This window comes from Mustela erminea, chromosome 3 (genome assembly GCF_009829155.1).
Source record: "Mustela erminea isolate mMusErm1 chromosome 3, mMusErm1.Pri, whole genome shotgun sequence".
NCBI classification, from domain to species: domain Eukaryota; kingdom Metazoa; phylum Chordata; class Mammalia; order Carnivora; family Mustelidae; genus Mustela; species Mustela erminea.
The window spans coordinates 95,998,820-96,017,320 of NC_045616.1; the positions used below are offsets into that span (position 1 = coordinate 95,998,820).

General features: G+C 38.0%; 1 long non-coding RNA gene across 1 annotated transcript in view; it reads right to left on the reverse strand.

The window, feature by feature from the left end:
• The window catches only part of LOC116585624, a 61,973-nt gene extending 46,413 nt beyond the window's left edge, over window positions 1–15,560 (reverse strand). Inside the window, exon 1 of the long non-coding RNA XR_004283731.1 lies at window positions 15,337–15,560. This is a non-coding gene — a long non-coding RNA (uncharacterized LOC116585624). The remainder of the gene's footprint in view (window positions 1–15,336) is intronic.
• Window positions 15,561–18,501: the final 2,941 nt, after the last annotated feature.

The window sequence follows — 18,501 nt, forward strand, 5'->3', positions numbered from 1 at the left end:
GTTTATAAAAAATAAAAAATTAAAAAAAAAAAAGAAGGGCCATTCCTCAGCTGAACGATGTGTAGGTACTCTTTTTTTTTTTTTTTTAAAGATTTTATTTATTTATTTATTTGACAGACAGAGATCACAAGGAGGCAGAGAGGCAGGCAGAGAGAGAGAGGAGGAAGCAGGCTCCCTGCTGAGCAGAGAGCCCAATGTGGGGCTCCATCCCAGGACCCTGGGACCATGACCTGAGCCGAAGGCAGAGGCTTTAACCCACTGAGCCACCCAGGCGCCCCTGTGTAGGTACTCTTAACAATTTTGACCAGTCTATGTTAAAATTTATAAGATGCTTTTCAAAATAAAATTTAATCAGTTCTTTATGTAGTGCTTGTCATGGGTACCATGTCCAATCTTTTTGATCATGCAAGAGTTCTGTCAAAATATTATCCAGGTGGAATTATTTACATCTGTATTCTCAACACCTCCCATAGAATACCACAAACAATTTAACATTTTTCATGCAACTGTTCTGGGAATGATCAGCTAAATCTTCAACATGCTGATGAGCAGTACTTCTGGTGAGAATCAATTTAGAAAGTATTATTAGTGGTTTTAGGTTCACCATTTTGTTGCAATAATAAATATTCTCATCTGCCAGACAATATTTTAAAAATCTAGATAATATTCTTACTTACTTATGATATAACTGCATTCCACATAGTACTAGTTATTTCTTCACATATAGGAAACAAAGTAAAACTTGTTAAAAATATAGTCTTTTATACTCTGGGGACTAAGAAATTTTTTTTCTTTTTAACTTACAAACACTTAAACCATAATTCTGACCAAAGAATCATGTTTCATATAATGTCATAGTCTGGGAGAGCCTGTGTGGCTCAGTCAGTTGAGCAGCTGACTCTTAATTTCAGCTCAGATCTTGGGGTCCTGAGATGGAGCCCGGTGTGGGGGTTCATGCTCAGCTAGGAGCCTGCTGGAGCATTTCCTCCCTCCCCTGTCTCTGCTCCTCCCCCCCACTTTCTCTCTCTTTCCCTCTTTCTCAAATAAATAAACAAATCTTAAAAAAAAATAATATCTTAGTCTGCATTGTTCTAACACAGACACACTTGGTTTGCATGCTGAATAAGTAGCGTCCTCTTCAATTCTAGTAAGAAATACGTGATTCCCATTTTTCTTTAAAAAACATATAGCCCTCTCATTTTTATTTCCTTGAGAGAGAAACATCTCCCATAACTCCACTATAAAAAAGCAAGAGCACAAGCACAGTGATAAATGGCAATTGACACTTCGTTTCATCGTCAAAGAAAAAACAGGAACTGGTGGAGACTGTAGAGAACTAAGAGGGCATGACCCCTATGAAATGGGCTGTGGCTACTCAGCTCCAGCTAATTTCTGCCACACTGGAAGGTGACCCAAGTGTTGCCAGAGTTTCCAACAGAAACTGGAAATCACATTTTTTGTGTGCGAATCCAACAATTTTAGATGACGGCAACCAATTTACACTTGAAAAGCCCTCTTTGGATCAACATTGTACAAACCATAAAAACAGATCTGTAGACCAGGTATAAACTTTGAGCTATGAGTATGAAATCACTGGTCTAAATGTTAATAAGTAAATATAAAAATTCACTATGGAATATCCAAAAAAGGGATAGTTATATAACCCAAAAAAGGATTAGAAATATATCAAGAACTTACAGAATTCAACAACAACAACAAAAAAAAACCCAAGTAACTCAGTTTAAAAATGGGCAGGAGACATGAATAGATATTTCTCCTTAGAGAAATACAAATGGCTAACAGACATATGAAAAGATGCTCAACATCAAATTCACAATCAAAATACCACCTCATACCTGTCAGAATGGCTAAAATCAAAAACACAAGAAACAACAAGTATTAGTGAAAATGTGGAGAAAAAGGAACCTTCATGCACTGTTGGAAATGCAAACTGGTACACTCACTGTGGAAAATGGTATCGAGATTGCTCAAGAAATTAAAAGCAGAATTATCATATGATCCAATAATTCCACTACAAGGAATTTACCCAAAGAAGATGAAAACACTAATGGAAAAGATACAGGCACCACTATGCCCAACGCAGCATTATTTATAACAGCTAAGAATACAGAAGAAACCCAAGTGTCTACTGATAGATGAGTGGGTAAAGATGTAGTGTATATAACAAAATACTACTCAGTCTTAAGAAAGAATGAAATCTTGCCATTTGCAACAACATGGATGACTCCAGAGGGTATAATGCTAAGTGAATAAATCAGAGAAAAACAAATGCAATATGAATTCACTCATATGTGGAATTTAAGAAACAAACGAATAACAAAAAAAGAAACCACAACAATAAGAAAAACAGACGCTTTAATACAGAGAATAAACTGGTGTTACCCGAGGAAAGGTGGGGGTGGGAGGATGGGAGGAAGAGGTGAAGGGGTCAGGAGTATACTTATCATGATTAGCACTGATTAACAGAGAGAATTGTTGCATCACTGTATTGTACACCTGAAAGGAATATAACACTGCATGTTCATTATACAAGAAAGGGGGAGTAAGGGAGGGAGGGAGAAAGAGAGAGATAGGAAGGAAAATAAGAAAGAAGGGAAGGAGGGAAGGGAGAGATGAAGGAAGGAAGAAGAGAAGAGAAGAAAAGAAAAGAATGATCAGGGAGCTGTCACCAGGGAATCACCAAGTTATGAGCTGAGAAGATTCAAAACTAGGGCCTCTCTTTAAAATGTAAACTTAGGGGTGCCTGGGTGGCTCAGTTGGTTAAGCGTCAGACTCATGGTTTTGGCTCATGTTGTGATCTCAGGGTCATGAGAGTGAATCCCATATTGGGCTCTGGGCTCAGAACAGTCTGCTTCAGTTTCTCTCTCCCTCTGTCCCTCCCTACCACACATGCATGCTCTCCCTCTTTAAAATAAACAAATAAATCTTTAAAAAAGTAAACTTACCTTTTAATTTTCTAAAAGATATTCATGCACAGTTTGAAAGGCAAAATGGTAACAAAAGGTTTACTCTGAGAAATAGCAATCCTCCATCAAAAGAAAGCCAGGGTAGCCATACTTACCTCAGTCAAACTAGATTTTAAACCAAAGACTGTAACAAGAGATGACAAAGAGCTATTTATCATAATAAAGAGGACTATCTAACAAAAAGATCTAACTGCTATAAATATTTATGCCCCCAACTCGGGAGTACCCAAATATATAAAACAATTAATAACAAGCACAAACGAACGCATTGATAATAACACAGAATTAGCAGGGGACCTTAATACCCCATGTACATCAATGAACAGATCATCAGAGCAAAAGCTCAACAAGAAAACAATGGTTTTGCATGATATACTGGACCAGATGGGCTTAACAGATATATTCTAAATACTTCATCTTAAAGCAGCAGAATACAGATTATTTTCACGTGCACATGGGATATTCTCTAGAATAAATCATGTACTAGGTCACAAATTAGGCCTCAATAAGTACAAAATGATTGAGATTATACCACGCATATTTTCTGACCAAAAAACTATGAAACATGAAGTCAACCACAAGAAAAAATTTGGAAAGACCACATGGAGATTAAAGAACATGTCAGTAAACAATGAACAGGTCAACCAGAAAATTAAAGAAAAAATTTAAAAATTAAAAAGTACATGGAAATAAAAACATGATGGTCCAAAATCTTTGGAATGTAGACAAAGTGCTCATAAGGGGAAATATACAACAATACAAGCTTACCTCAAGAAGTAAGAAAAATCTCAAATAAATACCCTAACCTTACACCTAAGGAAGCTAGAAAAAACTTGAAGCTGAAAGCCTGCAGAAGAAGGGAAATAATATTGATTAGAGCAGAAATAAATAATATGGAGACCAGAAAGAGAAAAAAAAAAGAACACAGTAGAACAGATCAATGAAACCAGGAGCCAGTTCTTTGAAAGAAGCAATAAAATTGATAACCCCCTACCAGACTTATCAAAAAGAAAAGAGAAAGGACCCAAATAAATAAAATCACAACTGAGAGAAAAGAAATAATGACCAATCACAGAAATACAAACAATTATAAGAGAATACTATGAAAAACTATATACCAATAAATTGGACAATGTGGAAGAAATGGATAAATTCCTAGAAACATATAAACTATCAAAACTGAAACAAGAAGAAATAGAAAACTTGAACAGATCAGGAACAAGCAAAGAAGTTGAATCAGTAATCAAATGTCTCCCAATGAACAAAAATCAAGGGCCAGATGACCTCACGGAGGAATTCTACCAATATTTGAAGAAGAGTTAATACCTATTCTTCTTATTTCAAATAAATCAATAAATAGAAGGAAAACTTCCAAACTCATTCTATGAGGCCAGCATTACCCTGATTCCAAAACCAAAGACTCCACTAAAAAAGAGAATGATAGGCCAATATTCCTTAAAAATTTGGATGTAAAAATTCTCAACAAAATACTACCCAATCAAACCCTATAGTGTAGTAAAAAAAAAATCATTCACCATGATCAACTGGGATTTATTCCTGAGCTGCAAGGGTGGTTCAATTTTCGCAAATCAATCAATGTGATACGCCACGTTAATAAAAGAAAGGGTGAGAACTATGATCCTCTCAATAGATGCAGCAAAAGCATTTGACCAAGCACAACACCCATTCATGATAAAAACACTCAATGGGGCACCTGGGTGGCTCAGTGGGTTTAAGCCTCTGCCTTCAGCTCAGGTAATGATCTCAGGGTCCTGGGATTGAGCCCCACATCGGGCTCTCTGCTTGCCGAGGAGCCGGCTTCCCTTCCCTCTCTCTCTGCCTACCTCTCTGCCTACTTGTGATCTCTGTCTGTCAAATAAATAAATAAAATCTTTGAAAAAAAGCCAACACTCAACAAAGTAGGTTGGTGGTTTTTTTGTCGTTTTTTTGTTTTTTTTTTTTGTCAGAGAGAGTGAGCACAGGCAGACAGAGTGGCAGGCAGAGGTAGAGGGAGAAGCAGGCTTCCTGCTGAGCAAGGATCCCACCCAGGCATCCCTCAACAAAGTAGGTTTAAAGGTAAAATACCTCAACATCATAAAGGTTGTATATGTAAAACCCACAGCTACTATCATCCTTGATGGGGAACAAATAAGAGCTTTTCCTCTATGGTCAGGAGCAAAACAGGGATGTCCACTCTCACTACTATTACTTAACACAGTACTGGAAGGCCTGGCCTCAGCAATCAAACAGAAAGAAATATAAGGCAATCAAATTTTTAAGAAAGAAGTAAAACTTTCATTATGTGCACATGACATAATGCTATATATAGGAAACCCAAAAGACTCTACCAAAGGGTTGCTAGAATTGACGGATGAAATCAGTGAAGTCACAGGATACAAAATCTAAGTATAATAAATCTGTTGCATTTCTATAAACCAATAATGAAGCAGCAGAAAGAGAAATCAAGGAATTAATCTCAATTACAGCTTCACCAAAATCCATAAGGTACCTAGGAATAAACCTAACTGAAGAGGCAAAGGCCTGTACTCTGAAAACCATAAAATACTGATGGAAGAAATTCAAGATGATCACAAAGAAATGGAAAGACATTCCACACCCATGTGTATACACACACACACACACACACACACACACATTTCAATATATTTATCTTTTGAATATATATTTATATATAATATATATAAATATATAAATATATATTTATATATTGAATATATTTATATATTCAATATATTTATATTATTTAATATAAATTATATTTATATTATTTATATTATATAAATTATATTTATATTATTTATATTATATTTATATTATTATATATTTATATATTGAATATATATATATATATTCAATGCAATCCCTATCAAAATACCACCAGCACTTTTCATAGAGTTAGAATAAACAATCCCATAATCTGCATGGAACCACAAAAGAAACTGAATGGTCAAAGCAATCTTGAAAAAGAAAAGCAAAGCTAGAGGTATCACAATTCTGGACTTATATTACAAAGCTGCAATCATCAAGACTGTATGGTATTGGCACAAAAACAGATACATGGATCAGAAGAACAGAAGAGAAAACCTAGAAATGAACCCACAACTATATGGCTAACTAATCTTCAACAAAGCAGGAAAGAATATCTAATGATAAAAGAAAGTCTCTTCAACAAATGGTATTGGGAATACAGGACAGCAACATGCAGAATAATGAAACTGGGCCACTTACTTATACCATACACAGAAATACATTCAAAATAGATGAAAGACTTAAATGAGAGACAGGAAACCTTTAAAAGCCTAGAGAAGAACAAGGCAGTAACCTCTCTGACATCGGCTATAGCAAATTCTCACTAGATGTATCTGCTGAGGCAAGGGAAACAAAAGCAAAAATAAACTATTAGGACTGCATCAAAATAAAAAGCTTCTGCACAACAAAGGAAACAATCAACAAAAGTAGAAGTCAGCCTATGGAATGGAAGAAGACATTTGCAAATGACATATCTGATAAAGGAATAGTACCCAAAATATATAAGGAACTTATCAAACTCACCCCCCAAAAAGCAAATAATCCAGTTTAAAAATGGGCATAAGACATGAACAGACATTTTTCCAAAGAAGATATCCAGATGGCTAACAGACATAAGAAAAGATGTGCAACATTACTCATCAGCAGGGTGATACAAATCAAAACCACAATGATGTACCAACTCGCACGTCTCAGAATGGCTAATATTAACAACACAGGAAACGAGGTGTTGGCGAGGATACAGAGGAAGGGGAACCCTCCTACGCTGCCAGTAGGAATGCAAACTGGAGCAGCTACTCTGGAAAACAGTATAGAGTTTCCTCAAAAAATTAAAAATAGAACTATCCTATAATCCAGCAATTGCACCACTAGGTATTTACCCAAAGGATACAAAAATACTAATTTGAAAAGATACATGCTGATATTTACAGCAGCATTATCAAAAATACCCAAATTATGGAAAGAGCACAAATGTTCATCAACACAATATACACAATGGAATATTACTCAGCTTACTTAAAAGAATGAAATCTTGCCATTTGCTATGATGTGGATGGAGCTAGGGAGTACTGTGCAAAGTGAAGTAAGTCAATCAGAGAAAGACAACTTCCATATCATTTCACTCCTGGATGGAATTTAAGAAACAAAATAGATGAACATAGGAGGGAAAATAAGAGAGACAAAGCAGAGAAAAGACTCCTAACTGCAGAGGGCAAACTGAGGGTTGCTTGAGGGCAGGTGGGGAGGGGGGATGGGTTAAATGGATGATGGGTAATAAGGAGAGCACTTACGATGAGCACTGGGTAGTGCATGTAAGTGATGAATCACTAAATTATATACATGAAACTAAGATTACACTCTCACTTGAATGGGATATTTTTTTATTTTTATTTTTCTTAAAAGATTTTATTTATTCACTTGGCAGAGAAAGAGAGGGAGAATGGGTAGGGTTGGGGAGGCAGAGGGAGAAGGAGAAGCAGGCTCCTGCTGAGCAGGGAGCTTGATGTGGGGCTCAATCCCAGGACCTGGAGATCAAGACCTGAGCTGAAGGCAGATGCTTAACTGATGTATTAACTATGGTACCCCTGTTAAATGGAATTTAAATTAAAACTTTCAAAAAAGCCAAAAATAATATGTAGTCCTCTCTCCCACACCACCCCATTTCTCGCTACTTATAGGATATACTTTTGGTTACTTTAGCCACTCTTTTGGTATTTACCTTCTGAATTATGTATCTAAACAACACAGTTATTAATATTATCTCTTGAATTTTCAGTTCTTGGCTTCATTTACTGACATGTTACTATGGAAGTCAATTATCCCCTACACAATTGCATTCTTGCAAGCATATACTTGCACACACATATTTTTCTTTCTCCCATTCTTACAATATAGTTAGAATGTTGGAATATTTGAATTATTAAAAATACATAAATGCTATTAATAGCTGAACCCTATTTATTATACTATAAGCATGTTTCCCTTCTTATATAGTTTCGCATTCCCCCTTGAATTTATGTATTTTTTGTTTTGTTTAGTTTTTTGTTTACTTAAAACCAACTCACCCTCAAAGCTGCCCCAAGTTTTCTTTTCTACTTATTTGTCAGAGAGAGAGAAAGCACAAGCAGGTAGAGCAGCAGTCAAAGGAAGAAGCAAGCTTCCTGCTGAGCAAGGAACCTGATGTGGGACTCTACCCCAACACCCTGGGATCATGACCTGAAACCAAGGCAGATGCTTAACCAACTGAGCCACACAGGCATCCCTTCCCAAATTTTCTCAATGTCTCAAAGCACATTAAGTTATCCTTCAGAGTTCAAAATTCAAAAGCTATTGGATTTCTTACTCCTTTGTAACATTTTCCCCATCTAGATGCTTATATAATCATCTCTTTTTCTTGTTTTAAATTCCCTTCTGAATTATTTTACTCCTTCTACGATGCTTACTAAAAATGGGTATGTTTAATCTCTACCTTTAACTTGGTGTGGTAGACCAACCCTCTTAAATCAAGAAAGGAGTTTTGATTGGGCCTTTAACCCTGCAGGCTCAGGTCATGACAGGTCTTCAAGTGCTCTGTGTAAGACATTCTGCTAAACCCTTTAGGGGGAAAATACACTCAAGTACACCTAAAAACAGTATAAAGGTGGTATTAATATCCATATTTTCCATATCTTACCTTTGGGGGAAATGGGGATTGGACACTAAAAAACCTTTCTTACCAGTATTTTTATGTCATCATTTTCTGCCCCCTTGCTGCAGTGGTCCCAAGGCAACAGGGTGCTAACAGTAGGACTCACTACTTATACCTCACTTTGAGAGGAAAGTTCTTAATTTTTCATCTGCCATTGCAATTATGATGTTTGTTGTAGACATTTCACAGAACACCATTTATAAAGGCAGAGTCTTTCTACTTTTTAAAAAACTTTATTTTGAGATTGAGAGACAGAAGAGGGAGCAGGGGGAAGAGGCCAAAGAAGGAGTGAGAAACCCAAGCAGAAGCCATTGCTGAGTGTGGACCTGGAAACAGAGCTCAATCTCAGGCCCCTGATATCAGGCCTGATACCAAGAGTCAGTCACTTAACTGACTGCACCACCCAGCACTCCAATGTCCTTCTACTTTCAGACTGCTAAGAGTTTCTCATTCATTCATCAAATTAGGAATGACTACCTTATATCAGTGTCTATTAATCTATCCAGATAATCAAGTTATAATGATATTGCACACTGTACAATCCAATTTTACGTTGATAAGATAGACAATTATATTAGCAAATTTACTAATGCTGAGCCATCTTTGGGTTTCTACATTAAGCCTTATTAGCTTCTCGGGGTGCCTGGGTGGCTCAGTCGGTTAAGCGGCTGCCTTCAGCTCAGCTCATGATCCCAAGGTTCTGGTATCAAGTCCCACATCAGGTTCCCTGCTCAGTGGAGAGCCTGTTTCTCCCTCTCCCTCTGCCTGCCTCTCTGCCTACTTGTGTTCTGTCTGTCAAATAAATAAATAAAATCTTAAAAAAAAAAAACAAAAACTTATCTGCTTCTCACATGCAATTTTACTTGCTTGAGTCTAGGATATATGCAATTGTTTTCATACCAAAAATTAAAATGACAGTTTCAGGTTGTGTGACATCCTTGCCTAATTTGAGTGGTCTCATAAAAGGATTTGGATATATTTCAGCTGTTTTCTTTCTTAGAACTATCTGAATCAGGGATGATCTTTTTTTTTAACAGATTGAATAAAACGCACTCCTTGGGGTCTAGTTAAAAGTTGGGCGATAGATCTTTGACTAGCTTTCCAAATTCTCACGCCATATTTATCAATGTAGACAATCTAGATATTTTATGTTGGTTTTGGCAGAAAATTATCTGCTACTATATTTGCAAATTTATTGACATACAAAGTTGAGAAGTGCTATGAAGTGGTTTAAATAATGAAAAGTACACAAAGCACTTAGAAGCGCCCTGTCATAGAGTACCTACTCAATCAAAATTACAATGTAATTACTAATCAAATGTGCTATTTATTTTTTACAATTATCTATTCAATATAATCACATGTATAACTACATATACACACACACACACACACGTTTGGGTTTTTTTTGTCCTTTGAATGCTTAACTCTTAATGGAAAAATCATAATTATCCTATTCCAAATTTTGAGGGAAATAAAACTTATAAACCCAGGGGCACCTGGGTGGCCCAGTGGGTTAAGCCTCTGCCTTTGGCTCAGGTCATGATCCCAGGGTCCTGGGATGGAGCCCCACACTGGGTTCTCTGCTCAGCAGGGAGCCTGCTTCCCCCTCTCTCTGTGCCTGCCTCTCTGCCTACTTGTGAACTTTCTCTGTCACATTAATAAATAAAAATAAAATCTTTTAAAAAACTTATAAACCCTCCATAATGACAATAATGAACAGCCAATGTATAAGTTTTTACCCAGTTAAAGGTAGATAACTAGTTTTAGAGGATGATTTTTTAAAAAAATTAGAGCTAGCCAGAAAATGTTATACTTACTTGCTTCCATGTACCTAGAAATATATTTAAATTATTATTAAATTACTATTCCTTTAGTAAATCTGCATACCAAACACTACGCTAGTGACATGAAATGCAAAGATGAATAAGGCATGGTCCATGGTTCTTAGCTTCTAACTGCTCAAAACTTGGTGAAGGAAGACTGACATATCACTAAATAACAGTAATGCAATGTGGCAATATATACAGAAAAAAGAGATAAAAGGAACTGTTGTTAGAATGCAAAGAGAAAAAAAAATTATTCCCACAAGCTATATGTGGTGTCTGATGTTGGAGAGAGATAAAGAGAAAAGATATCCTTAGCACGACACTGGTTGGCACCTTTAATAGAATAAGGCTCCTTTATTTTCCTGGATCACCTAAGCTGCAGGTAATCATTTCACTGATATTTGGTTCCAAGACCTGCCCAGTTTTGTTTTTAAAATAGTCCTCCATCTGCTCACACATGTTGGTGAAAACTGGTTGTCTCTTTATTGGAAGAATTAGAAAGGTGAACCCGGGTTGACTGCCCACTTGAGGAAACTTAAGCTGGAGCTGCCTATAATCCAACAAGTACCACAAACTCTATTTCTCCAATTCTGATTTTCAGCCCTAGAACCAAGACTTGGCTACTGGCCCCACTTTTCATCCTTTCTTATTAGCATCATCCAACAGCTATTAACTGTACGTGATTTTCATTAAAGCCACTGCTTTTTCTGTCCATTATACATGTTTCCATTCACGATGACAGGTTTTAGGCAAAAGTATCTGTCCACCCTCCTCCCTTTATTTGAGCTCCCCTGAAATCTTGTACAACCCAAGTAAGATCACATCATTCCTGTTTATAACATCCCAAGGCTTCCCATCTCTCAAGCTAAAGCCAAAGTTGTTATGTCTCACAGTGCCTCTTATAAGCTCTAAGGTCCCATCACTTACCACGTTCCACCCCCACTGATGCCTTAAAACCACGTGCTTCTTTGCTCTTCTTTCAAACTCAAATACAGTCCCATCTTAAGACATTCACTTACTATTCCCTTTGCTAAGAAAACTTTTATATCAGGTATCAGTGTATCCTTAGTTCAAATCTCTGCTCAATTGTCACCTTATTAGGGACACCTTCCCAGGCTAGACAGCAGGGAGCCTGCTTCCTCCAAGACAGCAACTCTGGTGCTGCCTTCCTTACCCTGCTTTCCTTTTCTTTTTTTTTTTTTTAAAGATTTTATTTATTTATTTGAGAGAGAGACAGTGAGAGAGAGCATGAGCGAGGAAAAGGTCAGAGAGCGAAGCAGACTCCCCATGGAGCTGGGAGCCTGATGCGGGACTCGATCCCGGGACTCCGGGATCATGACCTGAGCCGAAGGCAGTCGTCCAACCAACTGAGCCACCCAGGCATCCCTGCTTTACTTTTCTTCATAGCACATAATATACTCTGACATATTTGCCTCTTTTTTTTGTTTTTGTTTTCTGTTTCCTTCAGCAGAATGTGGGCATGGGTACTTTGTTTTGTCCATTGTTTTATCTCAAGTACCTGGAATAGTATTTGCCACTTACTAGGCCCTTATGAAATATTCACTGGAAGACTGAATTCCTAAAGCATTTGATACTATTTCTTTGTTACTCATTATATTCAGATTTGCACTGCAATTCACATTCACACCTGGTTTGTTTTGTATATTACATTGCCAGACCTCTGAGTAATGAGATTATGCAAAACCCCAATATGAGCACATAAGAATTGAATGGATAAACAAATGCATATTGTTGCTGAGAAACAAGATATGTTTCTAGATAAGAAAGAATATAGTTAGAGGAATAAAAGAGAAACATTCTAAAGAAATTAAACATATACAGAGATATCTTCTGTCCAGAATGTTGAGAGTGATCAATAACTTTTAAAATATACTGAAATACAGGGAACCTGAGTAGACCCTTCTTTCTTTTCTGTGATTCATCTTACTAAGTAGCCAGTATGCTCCATCTTTATAATTGAGTCCTGTTTAATTTGGTCCAGAATACTGTGAGACTTGGTTTATAATGAATAAAATAATTTAGAAGCAAAATAGGATGAAGTAGTAATTTCTCCAAATATCTTTCCTCAAGGAAAGTTCTGCTTGTTAGTACCAGCCTGAGTTGATCTGAAGGCTTATTAAGAGAAAATGAAAGATTTGTAAATGGTTCTGTTTGTTTTAAGTAAAAAGTAAGAATGGATTATTTTATTCCCTAGAGGGAAAATATGCAGCAACTTGATTCTACTCTTTCCAATGCAGCAGCCAGAAGCAATTTCTTCATAAGCATTTCCATTCTTTTATTCCAAGTCCTCTATTAAGTATTTTAACAGCAAAATGTTCACTAAAAGAAACAGGGGAGTTACATGAATATAAAACAAAAGAGAATATTTAGATTATTTAGGTTAAAAGTAAATCAATATGATTTTTATGATTTCTACTTTCATGAATTTATTTTTTGGTGCCCTATTAAATAACCAGTAGTTGTACAAGTTTCATGGGACTACACAAAGAAAAAGTATTCTCTGTTGTCAGGATATTGAGTTTGAGACATATTGATAGCATTAATCATATAATGCACGCGTACGTACATTGGCCTACTTTTTCAATCATGAACTGATGGAGTTTATGTGAATTCACCTACAACTATTATGAATTTCCACTAGCATTTTTGCCTTATGTATCTTTGGTGTGGTGAATCAAGATGCTTGAAACTTATAGCCTTATTGTGGACTACATGCTTCATCATTTAAGGGGCCCTCCTTTTCTTATTCAATATTTGGTTTTAATTAAATGCATTCACCAAGTTCAGTATCCAAATACAGCTTTCATTCCATTATTTCCCTATCTGGGTATTTTTCTAATTCTTCTTAATTTAGTTATAGTGTTATCCTGATATACTGAAAACCCAGAAATAAATTTTATTTTATTTTTTATTTTATTATTTTTTTTAAAGATTTTTATTTATTTATTTATTTGACAGAGAGAGATATCACAAGTAAGCAGAGAGGCAGGCAGAGAGAGAGGAGGAAGCAGGCTCCCCGCTGAGCAGAGAGCCCGATGCGGGGCTCGATCCCAGGACCCTGAGATCATGACCCGAGCCAAAGTCGGCGGCCCAACCCACTGAGTCACCCAGACACCCCCAGAAATAAATTTTACACTAAACCACCACCAGTACATGAAGTAGAAGGAAAAAGTAAAAAAGGGTGGGGGAGGAAATTGATTAATGTAATAAACAAATAGCAAAAACGAAAACAAACAAACAAAAATATCAAGGAACACTGTTACAGCTGATTCTTCAACTGGTACTGAGGTCATAGTTGGTATTTACAACTTCCATCCTCAGATGGTAGAACTGAATGATCCAAATCTTTCTCCCTGTGGGAGCTGAGCTTTGGTAGTTGTTGTTACTATTACTATTATTTTGTTGTCATTGGTTTATTTGAAACTCCCATGAAACTACCATGCTAAGAGGCATCCTGAGATTACCCCGAGTTTCAGACTTACTTTTCTTTCCATCTATTGTGCAATATCATCAATCATAATCACTCTAGGGTCAGTCACCACATCTAGCAACTCCCTTCTTTTTGCTTCAAGGGAGGAGATGCCCCAATAGTCAACTGAGGGCTTCAGCAGTGAGGTCAACTGAACCATTATTATGCAACCTTGTGAAAGCATTCCAGCCTTGGAAACCAAAAATCTTAAATCATCAAAAGTATAGACAGAGAGAATGAAAGCAAAATCTTTACAAGAAGGCCATTAAGAGAAATAATGAAAAGTACCATGCCCTTAATGACTATATTCTGGCTACAGGGTGGGGTGGTGGGTGGGGAAGAATTGGATACTGGTTACTGGTTCAGAGCATACAGAGCATCCTGTGGGATAATACCTCAAATTTAAAAGTTGTCGTCACCCAGTTATTATATCACCCACTGTACCACTTCGCAATGAATTCTTTAAGCATCAGCCTGTTCTCTCACTTTTTTACCATAAAATAGTTTCTTTGTTAAAAACAATGTATAAGGGAAAAAAAAAAAAAACAAAAACAAAACGAAAAAAAAAAAAAACCAATGTATAAGGGATATAATGATGAGAAATAAGGTATTCAGGACCATCTAAAAAAGACAAATCTCTATCCAGAATAAATATTTATTCCAGGAGAGGGGAATTTCTCCCCTTGTCATGCAGACATGTTTGCCTGTTGGACCCTACCCTCCCTAATTTGTGGGAAAAGGGTCAGTTTTTGTCTCTGGTTATATAGGGCACTTAGCAATGGGGTTAGCCGAACTTAGCTGAGGGAAAGCCAAAGTTGTTGAAAATACATAGAAATCCCACCTTTGTCACTTTGCCACTTATCAATACACTGAGCAAACAAAGCACTAAGGTAACTGGAATGAATCACACAAATATCAAAAAAATGTGTCATACTGTCCACCTAATTAATTAAAGACTGTTCTTCAAAGTGCCCTTGATGTCTATTCAGATAGAACACATGTATTCTTATACTTGGAGCCCCTTCTGAGACCACCGTACTTAAAATGGACTCAAATCTTGTTCCTACTCCTCAAATACTGCTCCTTCCAATTATCCAACCATTCCGTCCAAACTTTAGCCACGAATCGGTGTACATCCACACTTCTTGCTATCTCTTTTTCCTGGCCCTCCAGATACAGCATCTGAAGACATAGCCAATAGGATACTATTGCTTCCTTACTACAGTCCAAGGACATCCCTGAGTTACTGCAAAGTTCATTTCTGGGTAGTATCATCATATTGTGCCTACTTACCTGCAAATCAGGCTTAACTTTTTATTTGCTCAGTCATCTCTGTCTCAGGGATCTTGACATCTAGCCAGAGATGTATGCTGAGGAAGAGAGGGCAGTGCAACAATGGTAGATGCACTAATGGTCCAACCGCAGGTGCATGAGGCATATGCAAACTTTCAGCAGACCTGCGCTTACGGGAGCTCCAGGATTGGGAGGCCAGAGTCTGTCCAAACCACCTGACTACTTTTCTGGATGAGGGTCCCCCACGCAATATCATCTGATACTGGGACTGCAAATGAGAGGGCAGTTAATCCCCACTTGATCATGAGGCTGCTCCGGTCACTGGCTTCTCCTTGAAGCCCAATTCCCAGGTGTCTCTCCTTGTTACTCTGCAGGCCTCACCAATTAAAGCCGCAGTGTTCCAGGATCTGGCTTCAAGATGAATAAAAGCCCCAGTGCTGGTGCGGGTGGAGACCACGGCAGATGCCTGGTTAGCCCCCAAAACTCCCGAGGGGAATCGGAATTCTGCCTCTTTGGAAGTGGATCAAGCTACTGGGTCTCTACAAAGACCTGCTCCCTGCCTGCGAGCGCGAGGGAATGCATGTATATTAGCATGCGCCACCACGTTCCGATGGCCCCGCCCCCTAGCAACCAGACCAGCAATCAGGATTCCCAAAGGTTTCTTTCTTTCTTTCTTTCTTTTTTTTTAAAATTTTATTTTATTTATTTATTTGACAGACAGAGATCACAAGTAGGCAGGAAGGCAGGCAGAGAGAGAGGAAGGGAAGCAGAGTCCCCCCTGAGCAGAGAGCCCGATGCGGGGCTCGATCCGAGTAACCTGGGATCATGACCTGAGCCGAAGGCAGAGGCTTTAACCCACTGAGCTACCCAGGTGCCCCACCAAAGGTTTCTTAATAGAGGTTTCTGGTTCGCCCCTTCCGTCCTTATCCCAGCAAGACTTTTCAATTCTCTCCAGCTCTGCCTATTTGGAGAACAGTTGACATTAGGTAGGGTGGATATTGGAATTAGATGCCTTGGGTGACTCATGAATCCACTTCAGTGATCTGGCTCCTCACTATCCTTCAACAGCTTTCAGATCGCAGCTTCCCTTAACCTCAAGGCATGGGTATGCGCAGAACGGACCTTTCCAGCAGGCGGTGGCTTTGGGGCTGTCCAGGCCGGTTGGGCTTTGGGATGTTCAAACCTTCTGGATATTGTCCTGGGTGGAGGGGCCCCCCTGCAATACAGTCTGAAATGGCGACTACAAATGTGGCAACAATCAGTCTTTGGTGGAACCTTTATGCAAACTACACAAAAGTTATAAAATAAGACACAGGTACAAGCATCTGAGACAACAGGGCTATAAAATGGGAGAAAAATACCTAAGCTGGTGACATTTGTCCATGTGACTACGTGTGCCTACAGAGTGACAAGAAAATACAGGAGGTCTCTAGTGTCATATAGTGGTTAAGATTATGAGCTCCCGAGACAGAATACCAGCTCAGCTACTTAATAAATGAATGATGGGTCCACTATGTTTTTTAGACCTCATATTTAACCATAAAAATGAGAATATTCATGATATAAACCTTATAAGTTTGCACTGAGGATAAGTGACACCATATATATATAGAGAGAGAGAGACATATATATATAGAGAGAGATAGATATAGCTGTATGCTGTTATGTATGTGTATATATATATATATACACACACACACACACACAAGCACATGAAAGAGTGGAGAAATGTTAGCAATCATGATTTAGATTATAAAAAGAATCTGGGATGAAGATGATCTGGAGGAAGCAGAAAGCTGATATAATTGTAAGGTTGAACAAGCTATACGATAAGCTGTATGAAAATTATTTAAGAGTTCATATAGAACGGGACGCCTGGGTGGCTCAGTGGGTTAAAACCTCTGCCTTCCACTGGGGCCATGATCCCAGGGTCCTGGGATCGAGCCCTGCATCGGGCTCTGCTCAGCAGTGAGCCTGCTTCCTCCTCTCTCTCTCTGCCTGCCTCTCTGCCTACTTGTGATCTCTGTCAAATAAATAAATAAAATCTTAAAAAAAAAAAAAAAAAAGAGTTTCTATGGAAGGAAGAACAGGCTCCAGATGAGAGAGAATCTCACTGGAGGACAGCAAAAGAAGGTGGAAAAGTGTGTGAAAGAAGGGAATGGCATCTCAAAAGCTTAATGGAGGGAAAGCACAAAATGGCAATAACTTTTTTTTTTTTTTTTTTTTAAGATTTTAAAAGCACAAGTCAGGGGGACAGGCAGAGGGAGAGAAAGAAACAGATTCCCTGCTGAACAGGGAGCCCAAGACGAGACCAGGACCTGAGCCGAAGGCAGTCACTTAGCCAACTGAGCCACCCAGGCACCCCATGATAACTTTTACAAGATTTTATTTATTTGACAGAGAAAGAGATCACAGGTAGGCAGAGAGGCAGGCAGAGAGAGAGGAGAGAAAGAAGGCTCCCTGCTGAGCAGAGAGCCCGATGCGGGGCTTGATCCCAGGACCCTGAGATCATGACCTGAGCTGAAGGCAGAGGCTTAACCCACTAAGCGACCCAGGGGCCCCACCATGATAACTTTAATAGAAAGAGAAAACACTCAAGAAAGTAAGAGGGATGAAAAAGAAACAGGAGAATTCAGACAACAGTTTAAAGCGTGAGAAAGAATAGGTTGTGTCTACATTCAGTTGAAAGTTGGGGTACTGGGAATGGCCAAGCGAATAGTTGGATATGATGTGTGGTTAACAAATTGGGTGTTGATCATTGGAACAGATATAAAAAATGATTAAGAATGAAACATACCTCATGAGGACAGGAACAAATTAATTACTTCAGGAAACTTTTACTGAACACCTACTGTGTGCTAGGTCCTCTGCTAAATCCCAAGAGATAAATAAAGCACTGGCCCTGATTTCCAGAGTTCAAAGTATAGCCTGGGAAAGTCAAGAAAAGCAACAATTATAATGCAAAGGGATAAGTGCTTGTAGACGTAAAAACATGGTTCTTTAAAAGAATAAAGGAAGACTATAAAGGAAGGAAATGTGGTTGACCTAGCAAGACTGACTATACCTTCCAAGAGATTATTTTCTCTACTCATTTATTCATTTATTCATTCAATATTAATAATCTCATACAATAATACCAGATAGCATCTCCAAGAATGAATACTG